At 35.4% G+C, this 12,843-nt stretch overlaps 1 non-coding gene across 1 annotated transcript; it reads left to right on the top strand.

Annotated features, from left to right (window-relative positions):
- The first annotated feature begins 9,623 nt into the window (after positions 1–9,623).
- trnae-uuc (transfer RNA glutamic acid (anticodon UUC)) lies at positions 9,624–9,695 on the top strand. Its single transcript has one exon. It is a non-coding gene; the product is annotated as a tRNA-Glu (tRNA).
- The last annotated feature ends 3,148 nt before the right edge of the window (positions 9,696–12,843 follow it).

Below are 12,843 nucleotides of genomic sequence, written 5' to 3'. Positions count from 1 at the left end.
TGAAAAATACAGGAAAAATATAACCTACAAATAATAAAATAATACAATGGGTATACATATATAAATAAAATAAAAGTTAAAATTAGGACGTTATTTAAATGTGAATACAAAATTACATTAGACCCACTATAAATATAAATGTCAAATTAATTTAAATATTAATATATTTAATTTGACGTTGTCTCAATTTGTCAGTTATTTTTTTAATCTTTTTGTTATTCTGGCCTTAGTTTGTTTTTTGCACACAAAAATGGCTCACAAATAATCGGTGCTCCTCGTCCGCCTAAAAGAGCCCTTCATAAAACTCGACTCGTTCACAAACATCACATCTCTAATATAAAAAAATATAAAAATCTATATAGCATTGCAAACTCTAATAAAAGTAAAAAAGTATGTATTAAACTACTCTAAAAGTACAATTAAACTACTCTAAAAGAACAATTTATCCAAAAAGTTTTAAAAAAGTGGACAGTGTAGCTTCAATGGCTGCTGCTAGTTTTTAAAGGCCCAGACATATTGTCAAAATAATTTACAATTAACCATCAAATCTTGGAGAATGATTAAGAGTACAAAAGCCCTTAAATTGATATCTTTATTAAAACATTTAAAGTGATTTAGGTGGCCCTTTTTGTTTATTTTTTATTTATATTTTGTATTATTATTATTTATTTATATTTCATACTCTATCTATATTTGCTTTTGTTTTCTTTTCTTGCTGTTGAAAGTGCCTTGACTGTTGTGTGAATTATAAATGTACGTTTGTTGTTCAATAAAAAACAAACAAAAAAAACAAACATATTGTCAAAATAGTTTACAACTAACCATCAAATCTTGGAGAATGATTAAGAGTACAAAAGCCCTTAAATTGATATCTTTATTAAAACATTTAAAGTGATTTAGGTGGCCCTTTTTGTTTATTTTTTATTAATTTATTTATATTTTTTATTATTATTATTTATTTATATTTCATACTCTATCTATATTTGCTTTTGTTTTCTTTTCTTGTTGTTGAAAGTGCCTTGACTGTTGTGTGAATTATAAATGTACGTTTGTTGTTCAATAAAAAACAAAAAAAACAAACAAACATATTGTCAAAATAGTTTACAACTAACCATCACATCTTGGAGAATGATTAAGAGTACAAAAGCCCTTAAATTGATATCTTTATTAAAACATTTAAAGTGATTTAGGTGGCCCTTTTTGTTTATTTTTTATGTATTTATTTATTTTTATTATTATTATTATTTATTTATATTTCATACTCTATCTATATTTGCTTTTGTTTTCTTTTCTTGTTGTTGAAAGTGCCTTGACTGTTGTGTGAATTATAAATGTACGTTTGTTGTTCAATAAAAAACAAACAAAAAAAACAAACATATTGTCAAAATAGTTTACAACTAACCATCAAATCTTGGAGAATGATTAAGAGTACAAAAGCCCTTAAATTGATATCTTTATTAAAACATTTAAAGTGATTTAGGTGGCCCTTTTTGTCTATTTTTTATTTATTCATTTTTATTATTATTATTTATTTATATTTCATACTCTATCTATATTTGCTTTTGTTTTCTTTTCTTGTTGTTGAAAGTGCCTTGACTGTTGTGGGAATTATAAATGTATGTTTGTTGTTCAATAAAAAACAAACACAAAAAACAAACATATTGTCAAAATAGTTTACAACTAACCACCAAATCTTGGAGAATGATTAAGAGTACAAAAGCCCTTAAATTGATATCTTTATTAAAACATTTAAAGTGATTTAGGTGGCCCTTTTTTTATTTTATTTTTATTTATTTATATTTCTTATTATTATTATTTATTTATATTTCATACTCTATCTATATTTGCTTTTGTTTTCTTTTCTTGTTGTTGAAAGTGCCTTGACAGTTGTGTGAATTATAAATGTACGTTTGTTGTTCAATAAAAAAAAAATTTTTAAAAACAAAAAAACATTGTCAAAATAGTTTACAGCTAACCATCAAATCTTGGAGAATGATTAAGAGTACAAAAGCCCTTAAATTCCATCCATTCATCCATTTTCTATCTTTATTAAAACATTTAAAGTGATTTAGGTGGCCCTTTTTGTCTATTTTTTATTTATTCATTTTTATTATTATTTATTTATTTATATTTCATACTCTATTTATATTTGCTTTTCTTTTCTTTTCTTGTTGTTGAAAGTGCCTTGACTGTTGTGTGAATTATAAATGTACGTTTGTTGTTCAATCAAAAACAAACAAAAACAAAAAAAACATATTGTCAAAATAGTTTACAACTAACCATCAAATCTTGGAGAATGATTAAGAGTACAAAAGCCCTTAAATTGATATCTTTATTAAAACATTTAAAGTGATTTAGCTAGCCCTTTTTGTCTATGTTTTATTTATATTTTTTTATTATTACTATTTATTTATATTTCATACACTATCTGTATTTGCTTTTGTTTTCTTTCCTTGTTGAAAGTGCCTTGACTGTTGTGTGTATTATAAATGTGCGTTTGTTGTTCAATAAAAACAAACAAACATATTTTCAAAATTAAATTAACTGATTATTAACGAGCCGTGTTATTAGATATTACGCTAATTGCTTTGTAAGCACAAAGTTAAGCCATTTTTTTTGATAGTTTGGCATACATTGACCTACATTGAGTTGTTTTTTAGCATTTGTGAGGCACTAAAGTTAAGTTAAACTTAACTTTAACTTTTAACTTAACATTGAGTTGTTTTTAGCATTTTTGAGGCACAAAAAATGCATCAAAGTGTCCGCAGGTCTTTGGTCACAAGAACATTGTTTGGACTCACCTGAGTTAAACAGGTGCTGTGATGTTGTGACAGCGACACCTGCTCTTCAGTACGAGCTGCGTACGCCATCTGCTGGGCGGGTACGGGAACTGCAGCAAACTTCAAGGGGTCATATTATGATTAGTTTTTTTTCTACATTTAAAACACTTCCTTGTGGTCAACATAACTTGTAAAAAAAAAATCTAATACATCAAATATTAACACTGAGTTAATAATTAAGGCCCAATTTAAATTGTTTTGTTTATTATTACCCTCCCACTTTGATCACATTTACGAGGTCATTAACATGCATGAAAACTCACCTTTTTTTTTTTGCTGGCGCATCAGGTACGGCGAAAAATTGTATGTTTTCGAGGGCCCGAAAACACGAAAATTAATTTGACTCAGTAGCACATTCTTAAAAACGTGAAAAAAAATCACAACCTGCTACCAAATTCAAGTATTAATGGAGTCGTCTTTGATGAATATAAACAAGGAAGTCGTCCATCTTGGATTCCGTCGACCAGTTTTCGACAAAAACAAAACAAAACAGGGCTGGTACTTTCACAAACTCTTTTGAGGGACTTTGACCAAATGAGTCGCGGTTAAAATGAAATATACTAGGAATAATAGTAACTTGTGTGCGTGGCGTGGAGCCAAACTTTGAGTGGGTCAGTACCTGTCGTACGCATTCATAGTGGGCGGAGCCTGGAGGCAAAGCTATATATATATATATATATATATATATATATAAACATAATACAATGATTTGCAAAAAAAAAAAATTCTACTTATATTCAATTCCAGCAAATTAACAAAAAAATGTTTGTCATCACTTCTGAGAATGAAGAGCATAGAAGAAAAGGTCATGTCAAACATCAGTATTCAAGGACAACTTCAAAACAAATGTGTATATCAGTGGTGGGGGTTAAACTATGGAATTCTCTTTACAATGAGATAAAAGATTGTAGGAATATATTACAATTTAAAAAATGTATATAAAGACAGCCGTAAGTGTCTACATTTTCCATCCATCCATCCATCTTCTTCCGCTTATCCGAGGTCGGGTCGCGGCGGCAGCAGCCTAAGCAGGGAAGCCCAGACTTTCCTCTCCCCCGCCACTTCGTCCAGCTCCTCCCGGGGGATCCCGAGGCGTTCCCAGGCCAGCCGGGAGACATAGTCTTCCCAACATGTCCTGGGTCTTCCCCGTGGCCTCCTACCGGTTGGACGTGCCCTAAACAGGCGTTCGGGTGGCATCCTGACCAGATGCCCGAACCACCTCATCTGGCTCCTCTCGATGTGGAGGAGCAGCGGCTTTACTTTGAGCTCCTTCCGGATGGCAGAGCTTCTCACCCTATCTCTAAGGGAGAGCCCCGCCACCCGGCGGAGGAAACTCATTTCGGCCGCTTGAACCCGTGATCTTGTCCTTTCGGTCATAACCCAAAGCTCATGACCATAGGTGAGGATGGGAACGTAGATCGACCGGTAAATTGAGAGCTTTGCCTTCCGGCTCAGCTCCTTCTTCACCACAACAGATCGATACAGCGTCCGCATTACTGAAGATGCCGCACCGATACGCCTGTCGATCTCACGATCCACTTTTCCCACACTCGTGAACAAGACTCCGAGGTACTTGAACTCCTCCACTTGGGGCAAGATCTCCTCCCCAACCCGGAGATGGCACTCCACCCTTTTCCGGGCGAGAACCATGGACTCGGACTTGGAGGTGCTGATTCTCATCCCAGTCGCTTCACACTCGGCTGCGAACCGATCCAGTGAGAGCTGAAGATCCTGGCCAGATGAAGCCATCAGGACCACATCATCTGCAAAAAGCAGAGACCTAATCCTGCAGCCACCAAACCAGATCCCCTCAACGCCTTGACTGCGCATAGAAATTCTGTCCATAAAAGTTATGAACAGAATTGGTGACAAAGGGCAGCCTTGGCGGAGTCCAACCCTCACTGGAAACGTGTCCGACTTACTGCCGGCAATGCGGACCAAGCTCTGACACTGATCATACAGAGAACGAACTGCCACAATCAGACAGTCCGTTACCCCATACTCTCTGAGAACTCCCCACAGGACTTCCCGAGGGACACGGTCGAATGCCTTCTCCAAGTCCACAAAGCACATGTAGACTGGTTGGGCAAACTCCCATGCACCCTCAAGGACCCTGCCGAGAGTATAGAGCTGGTCCACAGTTCCACGACCAGGACGAAAACCACACTGTTCCTCCTGAATCCGAGGTTCGACTATCCGGCGTAGCCTCCTCTCCAGTACACCTGAATAGACCTTACCGGGTCTACATTTTGCTTTATATTTATTATTTTATTTATTTTTTTGGTCTGGTTTTGTACAAACCCTGTTTCCATAGGAGTTGGGAAATTGTGTTGGATGTAAATATAAACGGAATACAATGATTTGCAAATCATTTTCAACCCATATTCAATTGAATGCACTACAAAGACAAGATATTTGATGGTCAAACTCACAATCTTTTTTTTTTTTTTTTTTGCAAATATGAATTAACTTAGAATTTCATGGCTGCAACACGTGCCAAAGTAGCTGGGAAAGGGCATATTCACCACTGTGTTACATGGCCTTTCCTTTTAACAACACTCAGTAAACTTTTGGGAACTGAAGAGACACATTTTTTAAGCTTTTCAAGTGGAATTCTTTCCCATTCTTGCTTGATGTACAGCTTAAGTTGTTCAACAGTCCGGGGGTCTCCGTTGTGCTATTTTAGGCTTCATAATGCGCCACACATTTTCAATGGGAGACAGGTCTGGACTACAGGCAGGCCAGTACCCGCACTCTTTTACTATGAAGCCAGGCTGTTGTAATACGTGGCTTGGCATTGTCTTGCTGAAATAAGCAGGGGCGTCCATGATAACGTTGCTCGGATGGCATCATATGTTGCTCCAAAACCTGTATGTACCTTTCAACATTAATGGCGCCTTCACAGATGTGTAAGTTACCCATGTCTTGGGCACTAATACACCTCCATACCATCACAGATGCTGGCTTTTCAACTTTGCGCCTATAACAATACGAATGGTTCTTTTCCTCTTTGTTCCGGAGAACACAACGTCCACAGTTTCCAAAAGCAATTTGAAATGTGAACTCGTCAGACCACAGAACACTTTTACACTTTGCATCAGTCCATCTTAGGTGAGCTCGGGCCCAGCAAAGCTGGCAGAGTTTCTGGGTGTTGTTGATAAATGGCTTTGGCTTTGCATAGTAGAGTTTTAACTTGCACTTACAGATATAGTGACAAACGGTAGTTACTGACAGTGGTTTTCTGAAGTGTTCCTGAGCCCATGTGGTGATATCCTTTACACATTGAATATAAGTTGAAAAGGATTTGCAAATCATTGTATTCTGTTTTTATTTACCATTTACACAACGTGCCAACTTCACTGGTTTTGGGGTTTGTATAATGCTCACTTTTGATTTGACACTGCCATTTGTTGAGCAATATGTTCATTATTGTGCTTACGGTGTGTCATAAAACACATGTATCTACTCTGTGTATACGTATAAAGGAGAGCAGTATAAAGACAGTTTTACATCAAAATACAACACGCAAGATACAACATGTGACTTTGAATGTTCCTCTGAATCTTTTTTTTTAGCTTCATCTTGCCATAAATACAAACCTAGAAGAGTTCCAACATGTTGCAGGAGTCAGAAACAGACAAGTGTAACATGCAAAGAAACAAGTGTACAGTGGAAGTATAGTCTTATTAATTAATACTGACTAGCAGATGCACAAATGCTGCTCTCATGCGGATAAAGGTGGTACTGCAGTCCCTAAGACGTCGCCGCGTGTTAACAATGTCAATTGAAATGTAAATAAAAATACTATGTAGTACCTAATTCGTCATCATAACGCAATAAAACCTACTTTTTAATTTACAAAAGTTACAACTCTAAATGATGCCTCGTGTGTGAAAGTGAATGTTGTCCGTCTGTGTGTTGGCCCTGAGATGTTGTTTTTTTGTTGTGTGACGTCATAGTTTGTGTTGGCAGGATGTGCCTCACACGTCAATCATTACACAGAAATCGTTACATTTAAGAGCAATTTAAGTTCAAAGCTCAGGGGAGATAAATATCCCGCAAGGTAATAATGTGTGTACATGCAAGTGTGTGTGTGTGTGTGTGTGTGTGTGTGTGTGTGTGTGTGTGTGTGCGTGTGTGCGTGCGTGTGTGTGTGTGTGTGTGTGTGTGTGTGTGTGTGTGTGTGTGTGTGTGTGTGTGTGTGTGTGTGTGTGTGTGTGTGTGTGTGTGTGTGTACAAAAATAGTGTTAAAAGAAAATGTATGGAAGTATTCTTGTAGCAAAATTATTTGCAAATGCGTATCTCAATCTGTGTGTGTGTGTAATGCAATGGACATGTTTGTGTACTAATGTGTGTGTCTGTACATCAATCTGTGTGTGGTAAATCAGATGCACGTGTGTGTGTGTGTTTTAAGTTGTCTCTCCAAATGATGATTTGTCTGTGTCTAGAAATGTCTGTCTTTCCTTATTATGATGTGTTTGTGTGCAAAAAAGTATTTTTCCGTCCGTATTATGATGTGTTTATGTGTAAAAAGTATTTTTCCGTCCGTATTATGATGGGTTTGTGTGTAAAAAGTATTTGTCCGTCCGTATGATGATGTGTTTGTGTGCAAAAAAGTATTTTTCCGTCCGTATTATGATGTGTTTATGTGTAAAAAGTATTTTTCCGTCCGTATTATGATGGGTTTGTGTGTAAAAAGTATTTGTCCGTCCGTATGATGATTTGTTTGTGTGTAAAAAGTATTTGTCCGTCTGTATGATGATGTATTTGTGTGTAAAAAGTATTTTGTCCGTGTGTATTATGATTTGTTTGTGTGTAAAAAGTATTTGTCCGTCCGTATCATGATGTGTTTGTGTGTAAAAAGTATTTTCCCGTCCGTATTATGATTTGTTTGTGTTTAAAAAGTATTTGTCCGTCCGTATTATGATGTGTTTGTGTGTAAAATGTATTTTGTCCGTGCGTATTATGATGTATTTGTGTGTAAAAAGTATTTGTCCGTCTGTATGATGATGTATTTGTGTGTAAAACGTATTTTGTCCGTGTGTATTATGATGTGTTTGTGTGTAAAAAGTATTTGTCCGTCTGTATTATGATGTGTTTGTGTGTAAAATGTATTTGTCCGTCTGTATTATGATGTGTTTGTGTGTAAAAAGTATTTGTCCATCCGTTTTATGATGTGTTTGTGTGTAAAAAGTATTTTGTCCATGTGTATTATGATGTGTTTGAGTGTAAAAAGTATTTGTCCATCCGTATTATGATTTGTTTGTGTTTAAAAAGTATTTTGTCCGTGTGTATTATGATGTGTTTGTGTGTAAAAAGTATTTGTCCGTTCGTATAATGATTTGTTTGTGTGTAAAAAGTATTTGTCCATCCTTAATATGATTTGTTTGTGTGTAAAAAGTATTTGTCCGTTCGTATTATGATTTGTTTGTGTGTAAAAAGTAATTTGTCCATGTGTATTATGATCTGTTTGTGTGTAAAAAGTATTTGTCCGTCCGTTTAATGATGTGTTTGTGTGTAAAAAGTATTTGTCCATCCGTATTATGATGTGTTTGTTTGTAAAATGTATTTGTCTGTCCGTATTATGATTTGTTTGTGTGTAAAAAGTATTTGTCCGTCTGTACTATGATGTTTTTGTGTGTAAAAAGTATTTGTCCGTCTGTATGATGATTTGTTTGTGTTTAAAAAGTATTTGTCCGTCCATATTATGATGTGTTTGTGTGTAAAAAGTATTTTTCCTTCTGTATTATGATGTGTTTGTGTTTAAAAAGTATTTGTCCGTCCGTATTATGATTTGTTTGTGTGTAAAAAGTATTTTTCCTTCTGTATTATGATGTTTTTGTGTGTAAAAAGTATTTGTCCGTCTGTACTATGATGTTTTTGTGTGTAAAAAGTATTTGTCCGTCCGTATGATGATTTGTTTGTGTTTAAAAAGTATTTGTCCGTCCATATTATGATGTGTTTGTGTGTAAAAAGTATTTTTCCTTCTGTATTATGATGTGTTTGTGTGTAAAAAGTATTTGTCCGTCTGTATTATGATATATTTGTATGTATTGTGCATTGGTTTGCCCTAACATGTGTGTCTGTATATCAATCTGTGTGGGTGTAATCAGATTTGTGTGTGCCTGTTTCAAGTTTTCTCTCCGTATTACAATTTGTCTGTCCGTATTGCGATCGACGTGTGTGTAAAAAAAAAAAGTGTGTGTGTGTGTGCGTATTTAGATGTGTGTGATGCCTTTTTTACACGTGACTTTTGGGACACTTCTGCCGTGTAAAGGATTCGTCTGGAACGCCCCCTTGGCTTTCCTTGGACTCACCACTAGTCGGCGCCTTGCAGCCACGTGATGCCAAGAACCAAGGACCTTTCATCACTTGCTGTAAATAAAAGTTCATAATTTTTCGTACTCAAATACGTGATCAAGTGATGACATGGGGGCCGAGATGGTGGCGTTTCCTCCGTTGGGGCGGGGGGCGGGGCCTACAGATGGAGATACACGTTTGCAAATAGTTTTGCTCCAACAATACTTCCACAACAATGACATAGGAGTAGGATGAAGTGCAAACATGATGGACGTGAACATATGTGAAGTGCAGATGTTCGTCAACATGAAACCACATCAGGAATGTTGAATGAGTCCTGTGCCTTTAAATACACGTGCAATAAAAACGTGGCACCTCATCTCGTGTATATAAAGTCCACTTTCTTTTTTAGTTTCAACATGTGAGCTGGAGAGTTCTTCTTACATTTCACACATGTTGGCCTCTTGTCGTGACTTATTCAGGTCCCATATGGTCTAGCGGTTAGGATTCCTGGTTTTCACCCAGGCGGCCTGGGTTCGACTCCCGGTATGGGAACCAGTCTTTACTTCCACGGTGTGTTGTTATATAATCATAGCCTCTCTTTATACAGTATATATAAAACATGACTGTCAGTGTAAAGCATACTCCCCGATGCCTTAAAATGAGGATGTTCAAACTAAGGGCCATATATGACCCAATGCAAACAACCTTCCCTAGTCATAGTGCAAAAACAAAAAAATTAAACTACGGACCATGGTGTGTGGCCATTTATCATCATTTAGATGCAACATTTACGTATATGACCCAATGCAAACAACCTTCCCTAGTCATAGTACAAAAACAAAACAATCAAACTAAGGACCATGGTGCATGGCCATTTATCATCATTTAGATGCAACATTTACGTGTATGACCCAATGCAAACAACCTTCCCTAGTCATAGTGCAAAAAGAAAAAAAATCAAACTACGGACCGTGGTGTATGGCCATTTATCATCATTTAGATGCAACATTTACGTATATGACCCAATGCAAACAACCTTCCCTAGTCATAGTGCAAAAACAAAAAAATCTAACTACGGACCATGGTGTATGGCCATTTATCATCATTTAGATACAACATTTACATATATGACCCAATGCAAACAACCTTCCCTAGTCATAGTGCAAAAACAAAACCAACAAAAAAAATCGAACCAACAGACATGGTCACACATAACACAATATAACACCATTTGTGGATATCCATGCACAAAAAAAAAAGAAGAAAAACGGGAAAATGCAAAACAGTATCACCACATTTGTCCATGTTTGGCGCATTTTAGCGGCTTGATATTTCTGATTGATTTTAAAACAAGGTATACGGAGTCCAACTTTCACATACTCTTAATATCTAATTATTTAAGTTATTAATTATATATCCATATATTAACCTCTTAAGGCCCAAGATAGTTGTTTACATGATTTTTTTTTATTTCTCTTTGCTATTTGGGCTTATTGGACCCTAATTAGAATATAAAATAAAAATCATATTTTTATATGATGTACTTAGTCCATAAGTAACAAACGTGTACTTCATGTGTAGTGACATGCTAATTTTTATTTTTACACTTTTTTTCCCCAAATTCCATTGTATGTTATACTCTTCTGACACCACCAGATGGCAGCATAAGTGTCCACATACGCGGCCATAAGACCCCAATTCAGTAGTGTACACAATTTTGGAAATAAGAGCTAAAAGGTGCTGTCCACGTATGTGGCCACTAAGGCCTTTAGAGATTAAAATGGGGATTTTCAAACTACGGACCATGGTGTATGACCATTTATCGTCATTCAGATGCAACATTTACGTGTATAACAACCTTCCCTAGTCATAGTGCAAAAACAAAACAAACAAAAAAAATCAAACTACGGACCATGGTGTATGGCCATTTATCATCATTTAGATGCAACATTTACGTATATGACCCAATGCAAACAACCTTCCCTAGTCATAGTGCAAAAACAAAACAAACAAAAAAAATCGAACTAACAGACATGGTCACACATAACACAATATAACACCATTTGTGGATATCCATGCACAAAAAAAAAAAGAAAGTCAGAATTATACCTATTTAATTCCATTATGGGAAAAATGCAAAACAATATCGCCACACTTGTCCATGTTTGGCGCATTTTAGCTGCGTGATATTTCTGATTGATTTTAAAACAAGGTATACGGAGTCCAACTTTCACATACTCTTAATATCCAATTATTTAAGTTATTAATTATATATCCATATATTAACATCTTAAGGCCCAAGATAGTTGTTTACATGATTTTTTTTTTAATTTCTCTTTGCTATTTGGGCTTATTGGACCCTAATTAGAATAAAAAATAAAAATCATATTTTTATATGATGTACTTAGTCCATAAGTAACAAAGGTGTACTTCATGTGTAGTGACATGCAAATTTTTATTTTTACACTTTTTTTCCCCAAATTCCATTGTATGTTATACTCTTCTGACACCACCAGACGGCAGTATAAGTGTCCACATACGCGGCCATAAGACCCCAATTCAGTAGTGTACCCAATTTTGGAAATAAGAGCTAAAAGGTGCTGTCCACGTATGTGGCCACTAAGGCCTTTAGAGGTTAAAATGGGGATTTTCAAACTACGGACCATGGTGTATGACCATTTATCGTCATTCAGATGCAACATTTATGTGTATAACAACCTTCCCTAGTCATAGTGCAAAAACAAAACGAACAAAAAAATCAAACTACGGACCATGGTGTATGGCCATTTATCATCATTTAGATGCAACATTTATGTATATGACCCAATGCAAACAACCTTCCCTAGTCATAGTGCAAAAACAAAAAAAACAAAAAAAAAATCGAACCAACAGACAGGGTCACACATAACACAATATAACACCATTTGTGGATATCCATGCACAAAAAAAAAAAAGGGAAAAAAAAAGGAAAATGCAAAACAATATCGCCACATTTGTCCATGTTTGCCGCATTTTAGCTGCTTGATATTTCTGATTGATTTTAAAACAAGGTATACGGAGTCCAACTTTCACATACTCTTAATATCCAATTATTTAAGTTATTAATTATATATCCATATATTAACCTCTTAAGGCCCAAGATAGTTGTTTACATGGTTTTTTTTATTTCTCTTTGCTATTTGGGCTTATTGGACCCTAATTAGAATAAAAACTAAAAATCATATTTTTATATGATGTACTTAGTCCATAAGTAACAAACGTGTACTTCATGTGTAGTGACATGCTAATTTTTATTTTTACACTTTTTTTCCCCCAAATTCCATTGTATGTTATACTCTTCTGACACCACCAGATGGCAGTTTAAGTGTCCATATGTCGGCATAAGACCCCAATTCAGTAGTGTACACAGTTTTGGAAATAAGAGCTAAAAGGTGCTGTCCACGTATGTGGCCACTAAGGCCTTTAGAGGTTAAAATGGGGATTTTCAAACTACGGACCATGGTGTATGACCATTTATCATCATTTAAATGCAAAATTTACGTATATGACCCAATGCAAACAACCTTCCCTAGTCATAGTGCAAAAACTAAACAAACAAACAAAAATCGAACCAACATACATTGTCACACATAACACAATATAACAGTGTTAGAATAATTGTATCTAAGTTATCACAAAAACTTTGTGTTTCAATGAGTTC

The sequence above is a fragment of the Nerophis lumbriciformis genome, linkage group LG04 (assembly GCF_033978685.3).
Source record: "Nerophis lumbriciformis linkage group LG04, RoL_Nlum_v2.1, whole genome shotgun sequence".
In the NCBI taxonomy this organism is placed as follows: Eukaryota; Metazoa; Chordata; class Actinopteri; order Syngnathiformes; family Syngnathidae; genus Nerophis; species Nerophis lumbriciformis.
This window is presented reverse-complemented; position numbering and strand designations above follow the sequence as displayed.